Raw genomic sequence first — 17,603 nt, 5'->3', positions numbered from 1 at the left:
GGTTTCGTGCTCTCCCTTTGGTTTTTGCATGTGAAGGTATGATATATCCCATGATATATCACCCAGTTCTATTAGATTTAAACGTAAAATATGAAAGCTATTTATGCATTTAGAGAAGAACCTATTAGCTGTGAACTCGAGAGATTTTGTTATTGTAAGGTTTTCAGGGCTAAACTCACAGTTTGGTGAAATCAGTGGGAATCTTGAGTCATCTAAATGCAGTGTAGTTGCTCTAGCATTATAGAGATGTAACTGAAGAATTTTTGTCCCAAAATGTAACTCATAAGGGATAAAACATCAGGAACAAGTTGGATATGTGCAGTAATAAAAATATCAAGAGTTGCACCAATATATTGGTGCTATATTGGATCAGCACCGATAAAAGGAAAACTAACATTATTGGCTATTGGCTTTTTTTGGCTGGTGTAGCCGATCATGTCACTGATAAATACAATATGCCTTCTGGCTGGGGCCCCCAGATGCCACGTGCATGTGTACAGCCACCCACATGCACATGGCCAGCAATGCAGCCAGATTCTTGATACTCAGAGGGATGCTCATGCCCTTGTTCTAACCAAAATAGATTATCTTGACTTGTACAGAGGTCTATGTATCACCTGTAGAGGAGCAACCTTATACACTCCACTGAATTTAACAAGAAAGGATCTTAAGGGGATGGCAAGATGTGTAATATAGCTCAGGGGCAAGCATGGAAGGACATGCATGACTGTATGCATGGTCAGATGGGGGGTGGATTCTCAGGTCCTTTTGCTTAGTGGGGCTGAAAGGACAGGACTAGCTGATTGATTCTTGCATGCACACTCCCTGGCATGTTTAATCTCACTTGAGCTTTTTCAAGCTTCTTGCTTCTGTTAGCTGTCCTTCCCTCCTCCATTAGTTATCATGGTAGAACTCTGTTTTTTATGAGTCTATATGTCTGCCTGTTGACATCAGGAAGGACTTTTTTCCCATTGGGCCAAACTGGCATGAGGCCTGTGTCACCTGCCTTGCACATCAGGGACACAGGTAGTTATTGTTGTGTTTGATAGATCCTGGTGTGCAGTTTGTTGGGGTACTGGAGATAGTTGGCAGGTTTTGTGTTTTCAGCTGTAGAAAACTGGCTTCAGTTCTGGTGATGAGGTTAGTTGCTTCTTTGAAATTACAAACCACTTATCAGAGCTGGGCCTATGAACTGCACTTCATCAGCTTCCTAGGTAGCAGGTACAGAAACTCATAGACTCAATGTAGATTAGACAGTGGAATTCTGGCACATTGCAGTCTGCTGGACATCCGACTCCCCTGGTATCTCTGCACCTTTGCCACTGACCCCACACCCCAGCCTGTCCGTCACCCCTGATGCCTCCATTTCCATTTTCACTGACTGGCTTTCTTGCCTGCATTGCGTGCCAGGCCACCTCTGGCTTCTTTACTATTCCTTCCATCCAGGACCAACTGCAGGTACTTCCTCAGCCTGACAAAGGGTTTTTCAATCCAAAAGCTGGTATCCTGGGCAGCTAAGCTGAGCACACTGGGAGACTTACAACTGCACAGCAACCAGCAAGTGTCAGGCCTGTCAAAGATGTGACAGGCCTGGGTTTTCCCCAGCCAGGACTGTGTGTGTATGTGTGTTAGCTGGAGGTTATGGCACCTCCTACCCACCTTTCAACAGAGGATCATTGGTTCTGGCATTTACAGGGCTGCTGCACCACCAGCAGTCCCACCAGGCCTCCCTACTCTGGCAGGGTGCAGTTTTAGTGGTCATGCCCAGGACCTGGGACCACCTCCTTCGGCATAGCGCCATCCCATACCTCCTAGTTCGTACTGGCAGGGACATGTTCTTCTCCTGCTGGTTGGTGATGCAGTTAGTGTCCCCTCAAGCTGAGAGCGGGGCATTAACTGGTTTTTAAAAAAAGGAAATAGATGTGGACCAAGTGAAGAGGGTGGCATTCAGTCCGTCTGCACCTGGAGCTTGGGGAACCCCAGCAGCAGGAGGTTCACCTTCAGGAACACCGGCTGTTCCACAAAACCAGCATCCAAGCAGGTGTGCTGGGGTGTCACTACATCCCCAGTGATACTGAACACCCTCTTGCTTAGCACACTGGTCAGTGGACAGGACAGGTGTTCACAGGCAACTGTGGCCTGATCTGGCCACACCAGACTGCAGCTTGCCCAGTAGGGCAAGGGGTCACATAGCAGTGGCTCCACATCCTCAGCAAGATAGGTAGTCACCAAGGTGTCAGCACTATCTGCCTGATGCTGGGGTCTGGTGGCTCTGGACCCCACCATAAAAGCCAGGCCCTTAGCCCATATTGGCAGCACCTTTGGTGGAGGACAAGACTGGCTTATGAATGGCGTGCTAGCATAAGGCAGTTCCTGTTCAAGCATGAGATAGTGGATCCCCCTGTTCCATGTCCCCCCGCCTCTGCCATTCTGCCTCCCTGACTTCCTTTACCAGCACCTCCATCCACTGATTCAGTGTTTGGCTGCCATGCCCTTCACCCTTGGGTCACACATGGTGGCTAGCACATGAACTGTACTGGATCACAAGGGATCAAGCCATTTCCTGATGCCCTCCTTCAGCCGCCTCACCAGTGCCTGCACACCTGGTGACAGCAGCCTGTCCCAGCCAGGAACATTGATCCCCTGGAAGCTCTCCATTTGGCTCTGAAGTTCCCTCACTATGGGAATCACCTGGCTAAGGAAGGCATCAGTAGCACTGAGGCTCTCCGTGGCCTCGAGAAAAGGCTTGAGGACCACCAAGATCTGGGAGATGGTATCCCACTCAGCTTTGTTCAGGGGGCTGCTGATCCTGATCGCCCCGAACAGGGCCATCTCATGGATGGCCTCCTGTTGCTCCACCAGCCTCTCAAGCATCAGGTATGTGGAGTTCTACCAAGCCTCCAAATCCTGCATGATTTTGTGCTGTGGGATGTTCAGCTGTGTTTGTTTGTCCCACGGTATCTCACCCCCCTTGATTCTCCGGTGGATGTAGCCTGCCACCTTTCTGCATTTGGAAATGAGCTTGCTGGTGGTGCTGGCACCATCACCAGCAGCCCTGTCCCCATCCAAGGTATCTCTGACAATGAGGTGCAACTTGTATGCCAGATAGCGGATGCCAGTAAAGTTGGCATCACGGAATTGCCTTGAATATATTGGCCCCATTGTCGGCGACCATGAAGCTGCAGGTGAGCTCGCCTTGCCCAGCAAGCCTCGCCTGCATCAGGCAGTTCATGGCCTCCATGATCTCTGCTGCTGTGTGGGACTCATCCAGCACCTTGGATTGAAGGAGAGCCCACTGACAGCCTGACTGGTCGCACCAGTGCCCTTGCACAGAGGGAGAGGTAGACATGATCTTCACCCCGGCTGCTCCAGATGTCTGAGATGAAGTGTAAGGCCACCTGCGGACCTGCCTTGTTCAGCTTGTCCTTCAAGTGCTCCTCACATGCTTCACACAGGGTACGCATACTTCGTACACTTGGTATGATGGGACTGCAAGTGCCATGAGCTGCTTGAACCTTGGCCACTCAATGAAGGAGAAGGGCTGGTCATCAACAGCAAACATCTCCCCAGTGCTCTGGGTGAGCTCGCTCAGCCTTGCAATGCACCCCACTTTCTGTCTGCCTTTCTCCCACTGTTCCCGTGTGGCCTGCCTCTGCTTTGGGGGGACAGGAGCTTTGGAGCACGTGGGAGACTTCCCTTTGGGCACACTCCCACTGGTGCCAAGCTGAGAAGGAGCAAGACCAAGGGGCTGGTGCCTGTGGAGATGTATCAGCGTGGTGGTCATATGTTTTGTTCCCTTGCCCCGGCTAGTTTTGGCTCGGAAGTGCAAGCAGGTAGTGTACATGGGATCATTTGCCAGCTCAAAATGATCCCAGACCACACTACCCACTTGCTTCTGGGGTCTGAGTGCATCTGTGGATGCTTCTGCACTTTCCCCCTCCTCAACAGGCAGAGGCACAGCAAGAGGAGCAGACTCAGCTGAGCCACTTGCCTCCACCTCTACATAAACCTCCTCCAAAGTGCCTTCTGGGGAAGGAGACCTGGCTTCAAGGGAAACTTAAGGGGTGCCAAGTACAAACTCAGCTGATTCCCCTTCCTTCCCCATAACTTCCCTTGCTAGGGCACTAAGATCCATATCCCGCACCAGTTCTTCTGGCACTGGAAGGCTCAGCATGGGAAGTGACAAAGGGGTGGAGTGGGCTGCTGTGCTGGTGCTGCTGGTTGTGGTTGTGATCATGGTGGGAGTGGGGGTGGTTATGACTGCTGTATGTGGATGGGATGCAGTCTCGGGCACAGGCAGTGGCTGTGGCACCGCTATCCTCTCCTTGCTGCTTGTAGCAGCCTCATCCCTTTTAGAGAAAAGAGGCTGTGTCTCAGTTTGGTGGTCCGGGGGACGGAACTTACAACTCTCCCTCTACCCCCTTTTCCGCCCCTCCCTGAAGGCAGGCCAATATGGCCACCTGCCTTTCTACCACACTTTATGATGTGTTTCATGTCTTCCTTTTCAATAAATATATAAATGTATTTGTGTTCCTATATAAACTGAAAACTGTAAGTGTGGTGCAGTGATGAGATTTATGAACCCAATAGAAATATGTCTGTGTGTGTAGAAAAATTCAAAAGTGTTGATGTGTTGGAAAGAATGACCATATAAAAACAAATATATATAGTAAATTCCTATATAGAGCAAATTCTATTATAACCCTATCCAATATAAGTATAAGATTCAAAAGAATAAATCAATGAATATAATAATAAAATAAAAGCATCTACAAGAAGAAGGTATTCTGAAATCCCTCTTGCTAGGGTAGCAAGCAGGAATCCTTTAGAAAATCAGCACTCCTAGCTGTAGTGGTCTGAGACAGCTCGGTCAGTGACCCCAAAGCAGAAAGCAGGGCAGTTCAAAAAATGCTGCCTTTTATGAAGTTTTTATGTCCCTCCCCAGAGCACTGGCGTTGGAAGGGACCTCAGAGAAGGGTGACAGTCACTGGCCAGCTACATATGTCAATAAAGAGAGCACTCCTTCCCCCCTCCACCTTCCCCGCTCCTCTTCCTCCCTCCTCTTACTTTACTTTCTGTTTCCCTGCAGGGAATCTATTAAAGGTAAGCCCAGCTTCAGTCAAAATTCAAAACATGTCAAACTTTTTGAAACATTTCAACCTGCCCTGTTTCGTTTCGACTCTGTTTTGAGCCTCTGTTTCGTTTTGACTTTGCTGTTTCAAGGTCGAAATGGCTTGAAACTGCGGTGAAATTTTGCACAGCCCCTAGTAATTAGCTGTGTTAGTTTGATGTCAGGCAGAAGGCAGGTGGATTTGCACCTTGTAGACTGACTAAATCAGAGATTCATGAGCTTTCATCAGCAGCAGGCTTCATGAGATGCTATGAAAGAACTCAGGAAGCAGAGCTTCTAAATAGAAAGTAGTGATTAGAATACAGAGAATAGGGAAGTGGGAGGAAAAAGGAGATGCCATTGCTGGAAGAGGCAAAGTGGGTAGGAGAGAAGAAAGCAAAGCAGTTAACCCCTTGAACAACACAGGGGTCATAAAAGCTAACCCAGGTGTGGCAGGGCACTGTTTGTGCCTGCCACTTCAGGGGCCAGAATACAGCAGCCGGCAGGTGCCTGATTAGTGCAACCATTTTAGATTCAGGGCTGCCCATATAAACAGGGCATTTTGCTGCTGGGAGGCTAAGCAACAACATCGCCTGACTGCAAGGCTGCTGGTATCATCTAGAGGTAAGGGAGGAGCAGTAGGCGATGGTAAGGAGGTGCCTGGTCCTGGGTGTGACCTAAAACTGCACCCTGCCAGGAGTGGGTGGCCTGGTGGAGCTCTCAGTGGCACAGGAGCCCTGAGGAAATGCTAGGCCAGTTACCACCCCGGTGAAAGGCGGGTTGGAGTGCCTTAACTCCTAGCCCCACAACTGGGTGGGTTAGCCCCTTTGTAGGGTCTAGAAGGTAGAGAGAGAGAGAGAGAGTTGGGCCATAGACTCTTAACCTGTCTTGACTTCCCCCAACTGGTCCAAGCTGGGGCCAGGACCAGAAGGATCAAAAGGCCGGGGGCCTACCGTGAGGAACACCCAAGAGCTGAGAGTCTGGGGTTCCAACTGGCCTGGAGGTGGGCCAGGGCTAGTAGCCAAAGGTCCCGGGGGGACCACACCCATAAGGGGGAAGCAGCTTATGGAGTTATGCAGCCGTGAATGAAGGCAGAATAGGCTGCCTGAATGGAGGGATCTAAGTGGGTTCCATCTTGGTAGGATTCTGGGGCCCAGTGTGGGGCTGGTGATATGGATAACATCTGGATGCCATCTGCAAGGCTTGGGCTGCGGTGTAGGGGAGGAACAGAGCCGCAGATAGTGTCTCCTGCGGCATCGGGGCAAGAAATGGCCAGCCTCCCACTTCATCATCATTGATTAATTAATTATCATCAAGGCGTGGCAAGTGAGAAGGTGGGTGGTTAGCCCAGAAACAGGTGAGCGGTCCACAGGGAGAACAGCCCCAAGAAGGCCCCCTGTTACACCAGGTAACAGGATAAGTATCTGTAGTTTTGGTTTAGACCATTAGGGCCAGTTTTTTTGTAAAAATGCCACTAGTTAGCCTTTACCCCAGCTTTTTCCCAGTGCCAATCCAATTCTTTCCCCCTGCCTGATGCGGTGCACTGATTTTTCTGCTCCCAGCCCTATGCATCCTCCTAAATCTGCTACTTTGCTTTCTGCTTCCTGTCCTCTGTTGCTGTGCTTCCAGCTTCCTCCCCAGTCTGCTGTACGCCACATGCAGAGGTGGCCAGTGCCATTTGTGGCAGCCATGCCACTGGTTGGCCATGCCTGGTTGAGCCATACTTAACACAGTCCAGTCCGTGGGTGACTTCTGGTTCTGCAATTTCCTGTTCAAGCTGGTTTTGAAAGTTATGTTGCCTAAGAACAGCTCCTAAGAGGTCAGCCTCCAGCTTGAATGAATTTAAAAAGTAGCTTGTTTTCTTCCAATCAGGTTGATTTAAAGGATTGTGGGTTGGTTATTAAGAATCCTAAATCACTTTGAAATCTCTTGAGATGCATTCTTAAGATGTTTCTTAATTAATTGATTATAAATCAAAATTCAAATATCTTTCTAACAGTTTTTACTGAGGGCAAGGAGGAAGCCATATACTTTCAAGCAGTTCTATAAATACTTCAGGAATATCAACAAGCCTTTCAGTGCAAGTGTGCCAGGAGGATATGGTAAAGGAATGTGCTTTTCCACTGGGATTTTCCAATTGCAGTGTACAAGGGAAGTTTTGCAGTCTTTTTAGTATAGGCAGCAGGACTCAAAGGAATGTTTCCAAAATGACAGTTGAATCACAGCATACATATTTGACTGCAGGAGAGAAATGTGAGTATGTGCCACTGTGTCCAATTACCTGCTCTTTGGACAAGACTAGAGCTATCCTCAAAGTGGCTAAGAATAAAGGCCCGAGCCCAGTTCCTTTGAAAAAAAAAAGTTCAGAGAGTAGCAGAAATCAAGATGATTTTTATTGTTTTAGCTTATACTGACATTGTGTCCCTAGTATTCTCAAGAAAGGATGCACTTAACTAGACCCCACCCATTTGCATACACCAAATTCAGAAACATGGAAATTAAGCTACTTTGGGGACACCTGATATAGACTCTTTCAAACATACCCGTGACAGAAAACTGGAGAGCAATTTCACAATTGCATAGACAGGTTTAGCCTATGTGAGCATAAATAGGTGTGCAGGGCAGACTCCTAAATGCAGAGATGTGGTATGGATATTTCCTTAGAATTAGATTTATGGGAAGTCACCATTGCACAGCCAAAAAATCAATATGAAATTTGGATATCAAAGTGCCACATGAATGAGGCCTATCACTGAGGTTCATTGATATTTTTATGATTTAAAGCTGGAGATTTTTCCATAAAGCTTGATCCTATCTTCTCTTTGTGAGGAAAAAAATTGGTAGTATTGCAACCTAGCAATTTGCTTACAATGCATGAAATTCAGTAGAGCGTAGGCATTGTGTTGACTTTGCACATGCTGAATTTTACCCACTGAATTATTGTTAAATAAACTAAAATAAAAGGAGATAATAAAAAACTAAAACTGTAGTCAAACTTTTTTTTTTAACAAATGAGCTTGGCATTTTGTTTCAAAGCCACATCTTGTTTTTATTTGCATTGTGATAGTGCCAGTGAACTTCAGTGGGTATTTAGGACCAATGATCGACTAAGTTATACAAAAACACACAAAAATAAAACAATAACAACTATTCCTGCACTGTCAGGTTTACAATACATATAGATAGTTTGGTTCATTTAAATAAAAATAAAATGTACTTACAATAGATACATAAAATAAAATCCAGAATTAATGTGATGCTAGCTTTTTACTACTAGAATCATAAGAAGGGATAGAAGGGACTCCATTAGGTCATCTAGCCCCTTGCTCAAGGCAGGATCAGCCCTGATTAAAGCATCCCAGCCAAATGGTTGTTGAACCTTCTCTTGAAAATGTCCAGGGATGGAGATTCTACAACTTTTCTGTGTAGGCTGTTTCAATGCTTGACTACCCACATAGTCAAAAAGTTCTTCCCAATCTCCAGCCTAAATTTCTTCTGTTGTAGCTTGCTCCTAGCCCCATCCCCTACAGCCACGCAGAAAACTCTGTCTTCATTCTTTTGTGATTACCCCTCAGGTATTTCAAGACTATTATCAAATCCTGCCTCAGTCTCTTCTTCTCTAGCCTTTTAATCCTAGTTCTGTCAGTCTTTCCTCATAAATCACGCTTCCCAGGCCTCCAGTAATTTTTGTCACTCCCGGCTTTCCAATCTGCCTACATCCTTCTTGAAGTGTGGGGCCCAGAAATGGAGACACTACTCTAGGTGAGGCCTCACTGGTACTGAATAGACCAGAAGAATCTCTTCCTTTGATTTGCAAATGACACTCCTGTTAATGGTACTCAGTATACTGTTAGCTTATTTTGCATCAAGAGCACACTGTTGGCTCATATTCAGCTTATGATCCATGGTTAACTCCCAGGTCCCTCTCTGTAGTACTGCAGCCTAGCCAGTGATTCCCCAGTCTGTACTTGTGGAAGAACATGGTAGAATTATGAATATAGTAGAAGAAGCAATAGTCTGTTCTTTCTGGTCAGTTGTGGAACTTTACCTCTGATTCAAAATTATACTTTTTCACACTTTTTGGCCATAAAGATGTAGAATTTGGGTTTGTTTAAATCTAAATATTAAAATTTATATAAGATATTGAGAAAATCTTTGTTCTTCTTCTGAGAACTCCAAGACTACATTGCTTCTTCAAGTAATACTGAGAATGTAAAAGCTGTGAGTGCAACCTACATACTGTGAAAGTAATGTTATTTAACTTTGAAGAATCAGTACAGGTTCACAAATACAGTACAAGTTTAAAAATAATGATTAGGCTGGTGGCATATTTGGAAGAAATTTTCTACACATTTTTTTTCCCCTCAAAAATTTCAACTATATTATTGCAACCCATCAATTGGAAACTAGCGCATTACATGGAAACAAACAACCTGCTGCTAAGTATTACTGCCAGGGAACCTATTTTGTATTTTTAGAACATATTTTATCAATAAATTACCATATTGATTCTTTTGAAGATGGGGCCACTTTTCACAACCAGAGTGCTCAGTGACGAATATTCAAAATTCAAAATCAAGCCAACCAGAATCAACTTCATTCGACAACATAATGCCATGCTAAAGTGAAATTAAATAATGAACTATTTTTGCTAGGGTAGAGAAGAGTCATTAAGGCCAAGTACAGACATTCCAAAAGCCCATGGCAAAAGCACTCCAAACTATTGAACTTTACTTAACATGCTATAAATAGGGACCTACGGAAATTGAGGAGACAGGTGGCCAGTTTTGTGGGCCGACCATGGGGCTGGCATCCATTTTCGTAGGCTTATTGCAATGGGTCCCCCCACACCTGACTGGCCCAAGGGCCCTGATGAACCCACCCCTCACCACTGATTGGCCAACAAGAGGTGGGGCCGTGAATGGGAACTCCTCTCAGTTAATTAGCAGTTGGGGGGGAAAGCCATCACCTTCGTTACTCCCCTTCACGCTGATAGCTTTCCTCCTCCCCCCAACCCAGTAGGCTGCAAGGCCAAGCCACAGTGAACATGAGGACTGCTTACTTCCACTGGCGAGTCAGCATTTTATTTTTAGTAAGTCTTTCTTTTTTTTTATTTCATGGACAATGCCCAAGGTCATTGTTTCTGTGAAATCCTAAATTGAGTAGGTCCTGCTGTTAGTTAGAGCATGTTTGTACCAAATAGATGTTCACCACTGGGGGGGAGGGCTGTACTTCCCAAGGCTAGCAGGTAGGGGGAGCTCTTGCACGCCTCTTAGTGTACCCCATGGATTCCCCAGAGAAGCTTGTTGAAGTAGATTTATCCAGGCCTCTAACTTGACTTCAGAGTGAAGAAAAAAAATGCTCTTGCTTTGTATTTTAAAATGTTTTAAGATAAGAAAAACCCTTCTGCTTTATTATGTCTTTTACAGTTCTCTGGGAACAAATGTTCCTTTCCTAAAAACAAAAAAGATGATAACAGTTCTCAAAACAAAATGTGTTGCTGAGCAAGCAACTGTTACGATCTACCTTTGACTCTCTTTTCAAGGATGCTTTGTTTAAATCGTGTCTGTTTTCACAATTTCAGGTATAAAAAGGTATGTTAACTTGTAGAAGGGAGGAGTTCTGTTTTAGATCTCCTCCCTATGATTGTTTGTATAAGTGCCAATAAACTCAGACTCAGACTGGGTCTGTAAATTCTAATACCAAACACAATGCAAAGTTTGATTTCTTCCACAAGCTAAATGAGCAAGCCGTCTCTGATTGGCTGCTTGGTGCAGGGAGAAGTCACATTCCCCCCTCCCCCCTGCTGCTATGTCCACGACAGGAAATGGAAAGTCATAGAGCAACAGGGCTGGTAGGGACCTCTGTGCCAGGCTGGGGACACCCAGGGGCCAGGATCCAGGTGAGAGAGTCCATTTGTGCAGTGCTGATGGGGCAGGCTGGGCACCAGCATCTCCTTGCAGAAAGCCAGGAAGAGTGGCAGTATGGGGCTGCGCTGCTTTTCACTATGTTAGGAACTGTGGGGGGTGGGGGGGGAGGGGCATCAAAAAGGAACCCCCTTCCAGGTGGGCCACCCAGCTTCCTAGATTAGGTCTGGGTGGGGGCAGGACTGGGCCTGTGTAGCAAAAGGGTTTTTCCACCGCATCTCCTCCTCTCTTCCCCCCCACCCCCCAGAGTTGCAGGTGCAGTGAAAAGTGGCGAAGCCCTGTCCTGCCACTTCTGGCCACAGCTAGGGGAAGGGAGCCCCCCTGCCACAGGAGAGCCCACCCAACTCCCACTAAGACTCAAGCCAGGAAGCTGGGGGGTAGGGAGGAGGAGGGGGCAGAGGGGTGGGCCACCCAGCAGGGAGGCTCCTTTTCCACCTCCCACCCCCATCAGAGTGCCCAATATGGCAAAAAGCAGTGTCTTGGGGTAACTTCTGGCTACAGCTTGGGGAAAGGAGCCCCCTGGCAGGGCTATGGTGCATCATCAGGCCAAGGCAGCTGCAGGGACAGAAATGTCCCTTCGCTCCCCTCCCATGATCAACTAATTTTAAAGCACTCTGTGAGTTGGGAACATCATTTCTATTATGGCTATAGAGAGCTTTCTCCATGCTTATTGTATGATAGGTGTAATGTCTGTACCTAGTCTAAAACAATTTTAAGGAAAGCTGGTTTACTTTTTGTTTTGTTACCAGAGAGGATTGAGAGGTTGGTACATTTTTACATTCCATACTGTGATACTTGATTGATCTCATATTGAGTAAGCTGGCTGGCTGTATGCAGTTTACCAGAAGATTGAGCAGGAGATAGTCATTGACAGAGTGGCAAGTCTTTTGGGATCTTCACTGGTGGATATGTAGGCTAGAATTTGCCCCAAGATCTTAACTTATCAAAACTTATGATTCAGCAAAATTTAAGGACATAGAGGAGATGTGAAAGTCTTCTGCAGAGGGTTGAATGTCACCCATAATAGGCCTAAAGTTAATATAATACAAGGAATATGTTTGCAGTGTTCTTCTATTTAATTCTGAGCAAATAATTGCATTAAGTACTGACCAAATTTCAAAGTGCCTTGCAATACATTTATCTGTTTTTTTTCAGGTTTTATAAATGTTAATTATTTTTGTGAATGTTAGGCAATTTCAGTTTTCTATTCTTATGGGTTTTGACATATTTTTAAAAATTATTACATGCATTATTAATGGCTATCATCTTGTATTTTATCATTTATGATTATTGCTCAGACATAAGCAAAACAAAAATAACTACACAGATATAATGCAGATTATTATTGAATATGTTATTTTTAATTTTCTATCATTTCTCTTACATTGATATCTGCCCTTCAAAAATAAATAGGTCATTGACACATTGGTAAACAGACTGCAGCCTTCAGCTTTATTTTTCTATCATTAAACAATTCACAATGTATTCAGTATTCTGGTCCAGCTGATCATGAGATAAAGTGTGACTAAAAAGTAGATCATCTGGTAGATGCTCCAGTGTAGAAATGAGCCTTTTGTGTGATATCAAACTCTCCCGCTCACCCGTGCAGCTCTTATTGAAGTCAGTGTGTGTTGTGTGTGCATATTTGAGCCATGTTATTGCATCTAAAGCACATGCTCAATTTCATTATGGAATCTCTCTCCCCTCCCCCCCCACCCCCACACACCTTTCTTTGAATTGATATATAAATCCCACTGTTCCCAAAAGAGACATCACTGTAAATGTTATGCATGTGAAAGATGCCCATTTGATTACATATGAGACTGAACTCTTATACACATCATATACAGCATAGGCACTGTACTGCAAGTCTGTCTTGGATGGGCTGTACCTAACAAGCAGAAACGAGTACAGTTTCCACATCCATTCCCTTGTCTTAACAAATTCCTTATTTTCTAGAGATGGCTAACATGATGGTTAGTATGCATTTCAAGTTGGACATTAGAATTGTAGACCAGAACTGGGTTAGTTCACTGCATAAAGACTTTCATACATCATAATGCCCCTGAGATTAATTTTCACTGTCGTAGAAGTGAAAGGCTTCGTTGCCCATATTTCTTTTCTACTGCCAAAAATCATTTAATATAACTTTAATGATTAAAAATATGTGCAGAGGGGTAAAAGATGGTAGGGTGGGGGACCCTCATAGGCCATCCTATTACTTTATCCTCTAATGAAGAGTTGACTTCTACAGATCCCTAGTATAATATTCATTCTGAGTTTAATGGCAGCCAGTGGGTCAAATGAGGTCTAAGAGGGGTTAAACTTTGGCCCCCAGTCTCCCTCCTGGGAGCTGCTCCACCCATCCTCTAGCTGCTGTTTTTGCCTGAGCCTCCGGGTCCCACCCTCCAGCCCCTGCCTTGTTTGTATTTCCTGTGCCCATCCCTGTGGATAGGAGACCAAGTCTCAGGAAGCCCAAGGCTCTAGGACCCAGGTGACATCATCTGGCAGGGGACCCTGCACAGTGGTGGGAACTCAAGTTGGCTCATGCACTGGGGGAGAGGTTGCAGGACAGAGGGGGTTGCAGTGTCAGGAGTGTGGTAGAGACCATGTAGTAGCAAGGTAGGCCATGCGTATGTGGGGGGTACATGGCAAAGGAGCCTGTGTGGCAGCAGGAGCTCGAGATGTCTCATACAGTGGGGAGAAGGGGACTCAGAGGAGACTGTGTGGTTATGGGGGAACCCACATGTGGGTTTGGCAGGGGTGTTCACACCTGGAGAACCTTTGGTCCACTTGAATGTGGCCTCTGTGGTATGTGGGCCTCAGGCACTGAAGTTGGATAGCTCTGGTTTAACAGATCTTATTTTCATAGATTTCATACGTTTCATAGACATTCGGGATGGAAGGTACCTTGCAAGGTCTTTGGGTCCAGCCCCCTGCCCAAGGGGCAGGAATTCAGCTGGGGTCATATGAAGCCAGCAAGATAGGCATCCAAGTGTTTCTTAAAGTTGTCCAGAGTAGGTGCTTGAACCACTTCTGGTGGGAGTCTATTCCAGACTCTGAGGACTCGGACAGTAAAGAAGTTTTTATGTCCAGCCTAAAACGGTCTTCCAGGATTTTTTGACTGTTAGACCTTGTCTTCCCTTGGGGTGCTCTGGTGAATAGACATTCTCCCAGTTCCTGATGCACACCCCTTATGTACTTATAGGCTGCCACCTGAGCCTTCACTTCTCTAGGCTGAAGAGTCCCATGGCTCTCCTCATAGGTCCTACTCTCTTGTCCTTTAATCATGCACATGGCTCTTCTTTGGACTCCCTCAAGCTTCTCCGCATCCTTTCTAAAGTGCAGAGCTCAGAACTGGGTGCAGTATTCCAGCTGTGGCCTCACCAGGGCTGAGTGAAGTTAATGCCAGGAAGGATTTGTTTCCTACTCCTACCCACTGCCCTGGAAATGAATTGTAACTGTCAGCAACTCATTCTGTTAGCAATAGTTACATTTTGTCCCATCCTGAAAAAATCTTCTCCATCCTTGGAGTTTATACTGGGAATTGTGGTCATAGCATACCTCTTAATCATCACTTAGCTGGACAGAACATGAGAACTGGGACCTGCATGTGTGGCACATCTGTGCATTGGAGTCACAGGGTTTACATGACATATCAGGGGTTGGGGAAGGCCTTGTGCAGCATATCAGGGCCCATGTGGTAGAGCACAGCCCATGTGATACAGCAACGGGGGCCCTCACAGTGTGGCAGTGGGGAGGGAAGGGCTTGTGTGGTGCATTTGGGGCCATGTGTTACAATAGGGAGGGCTTTTGTGGGATGGTGTGACAAGTGGGCCCAGTAACATGCAACCTGCACAGTGTGTGTTTGGGTGGCCTGGGCCCCAAAGCCACTTAGAAGCAGGACAACCCTGATTTAGGGTATTTTAATGATCCATACTAACCAATTGAAAGTAACATTGAATGCTGCATATTATATTTGAATTGCAAAAGTCTTTAAAAAGGATTCTTGCCCTAATTACATACCTTGAAAAATGATTGGCTGCTTCCTATGGAACAACCTGTGATAGCACTGAAGTAAATAATTTTGTACTTGGCAGGTATATCTTAACAGCAGATCTCATATACCCAGCAGATGCATTTCCTGGATGGCTGCCACAAGTGCATCTGGGGACTTCTTTACTAGTTATTAACAAAATCCTGGCTTAGAGGCAAGAGACAGTATTCTTCCCTTATAATTTTATGTCCTTCCTTAGGTGATGAAGAATGTACCTATTTTTAATTTATTTATTTGTACCAGTAGGTTGGTTGTTCTCTGGATATTCCTTGATGTCACTTAAACATTTAGAGAACTCAGCGAAATTTGTTTCAGACCTTGGATATTATATGCCAGTCATCTCCAAATTTTTTAATTCACAGATCACATTTGGAATTTAAAAGGAACACAAGATTCCCCACCACCTGGAATCCTTCATTCCTTGGCTGTTTAATATCTACATGTGTCCAAGAGAATACAATCCTTGTTTAGCCACTTGGTATGGATTTTTAACAGTATTCTTGTGGGGATTTTCCTGTTAAGAACTTGAAATGGTAGTTTTGTTGAAGGTAGGGGTAGAAACAGTTGTCACCTGATGTCTAATTTGTGCCGCTATAAAAATTTTTATGGTGTTACAAATGGTGAGCAAATACTTTACCATTTGTCATGCCACTTCAGAGCAAAATTAGCAGTGCAAAGAAGCTAGCGATAGATTCTTCTGCTTTATGGTGGTGGACATCTATTAGCTTTGTAGCAGGAGAACGCAGGCAGCTCAAGCTGTTCACGCTCTCCAGCCGCTCCAGGCAGGTTCTCTGGAGGCTTGACAGCCCCTGAATTACCTGCCCAGCTTGCTTACGGAGGCACCCTGTGGAATCTCGGGATGTTTCTCTACAATGTGGGAAGTTGGGGCTCCCTGTTTACAGAAACCCATCCATGATATCCAGTCTCCTTAATTGAGGAAAGCATTTTCGGGCCCCAGAATGGAAAGCTTATGTCTCCCTGGTACCCTGTGCCTCCTCACAGGAACTTGCTTACCTAGATCCACCTCTGGAATCTCTGGAGACCTGTCTGGGTAAGTGGGGAAAAGGGTGGGGGAGGGGCTTTCAAATGTGGAATGACTCTTGCTCTAAACCTCATAGCAGCTTTACATTCTAACAGTTATATGTGGAAGGTCCAGGAAAGGTATAAATGTAGCAGAATTGTTTCAGCTTAAACCTGGATAAAACAGTGTTAAAATTGGAGCTGTTTTGCTACATGTGTATCATTTCTGAGCTTGTCCACCTGTAAGCATTAGAATGCAATAGTTGGTCCTTGCTCCCAATCAGCAACTCCCCTTTTGAAATGTTCCACTTCTGAAATGGCTCCAAGTATACTGTGTGCCCACTCAGAGACATCCTGGGAACTTGGTTGTGTTTAAGTTAAAAAGTGACGATTTGGCTGTTGGTTAGTGTGTATGTGAAATTTTACTTTGTATGTGGATTTTTGTACTATTGAAGGTGGAAGATTGAAGCATGACACTGTAACTTCTCCAAGAATTACCCTAACTTCTTCAGGTGTGGGACTCTTGGTCCTGGCTGTCCATGTGGGCCTGGGGTTTTCACACACCCCTGAGTCTTGGGGATCATGGCTACTGCAATCCCCCATGCCCAGGAATTTCATGCTGGGCACGGTACACCCCTGCAGCTAGGAGCCCTGTCAGTTGATGGGGCTTTCAACTTCAGGGGAGACCCTCGTATATGTGCAAATTAGAGCTGTATAGCAACCAGCTATAAAGTTAGTACACAGTTTTGAGGTCTACATTTATAGCTGGTTGGAGCTTTTTATTGTGTGATAGCTATTTTGCACATGTAGCTGGTCTTAAGGTAATTCTGCAATTAAACTGTAATGTGTAGAGGAGGAGCCTAGATTTCATCCACTGGGCCATCTGGCTTCATCTGTCAAACAATCCACTCAACCTGCTGGGCCCCTGGCTCTGCCAGGGCACTCACTTTTCAATGGGCCCCTGGCCCTAGTTTAGCTTCTACCCTCTTGGGCTTTGACCCCATTCCCCAGGCTTTAGCCCTCTCACCCCAAACCTGTTCTGACTTCAGCTCGTGCCTGGCTTTGACTTCACTATTGTACCCTTAGCCCTTCTCCAGTCCTCTGGGCCCTTGGCCCCAGCATGGAGGCTGTTTCTCCAGATCAGCCCTCTGGGTCCCTGACCCCAGGCCAGGCTGCTTCCACTGCCTCTGGCCTTAGCCTTCCCATCCTTGGCCCAGCTCATCCAACCCCTTGGGCCCAGCAAGACTGCTGTACCTCTTCACCAGCCTCCACTTCTACGGCCCTGATCCCAGGCTGGGCTGCTGTCATTCCCTGTGGCCTTGCCCCCCCGAGACTTGACCCAGTTCACCTAGCCCTCAGCCCTCTGGGTCTCCAGCTCCAAGCTAAGCTCCTTTTGCTGGCCTTAGCTCTTCCAACCTTGGCCTAACTCACCTGCACCAACCCTCAGCCTTCTGGGTCTCTTACCCCAGGCTAGGCTGCTTATCCCCAA

The 17,603-nt window shown here is 46.0% G+C and overlaps 1 protein-coding gene across 4 annotated transcripts in view; it reads left to right on the top strand.

The window, feature by feature from the left end:
- The window catches only part of ANK3 (ankyrin 3), a 380,097-nt gene that overhangs the window by 31,750 nt on the left and 330,744 nt on the right, over window positions 1-17,603 (top strand). The window lies entirely within an intron of this gene.

This window comes from Crocodylus porosus, unplaced genomic scaffold (assembly GCF_001723895.1).
Source record: "Crocodylus porosus isolate Cpor-Errol unplaced genomic scaffold, CroPor_comp1, whole genome shotgun sequence".
In the NCBI taxonomy this organism is placed as follows: domain Eukaryota; kingdom Metazoa; phylum Chordata; order Crocodylia; family Crocodylidae; genus Crocodylus; species Crocodylus porosus.
Note: the sequence above shows the minus strand (reverse complement) of the source record. Positions and strands in the feature narration are given on the sequence as shown.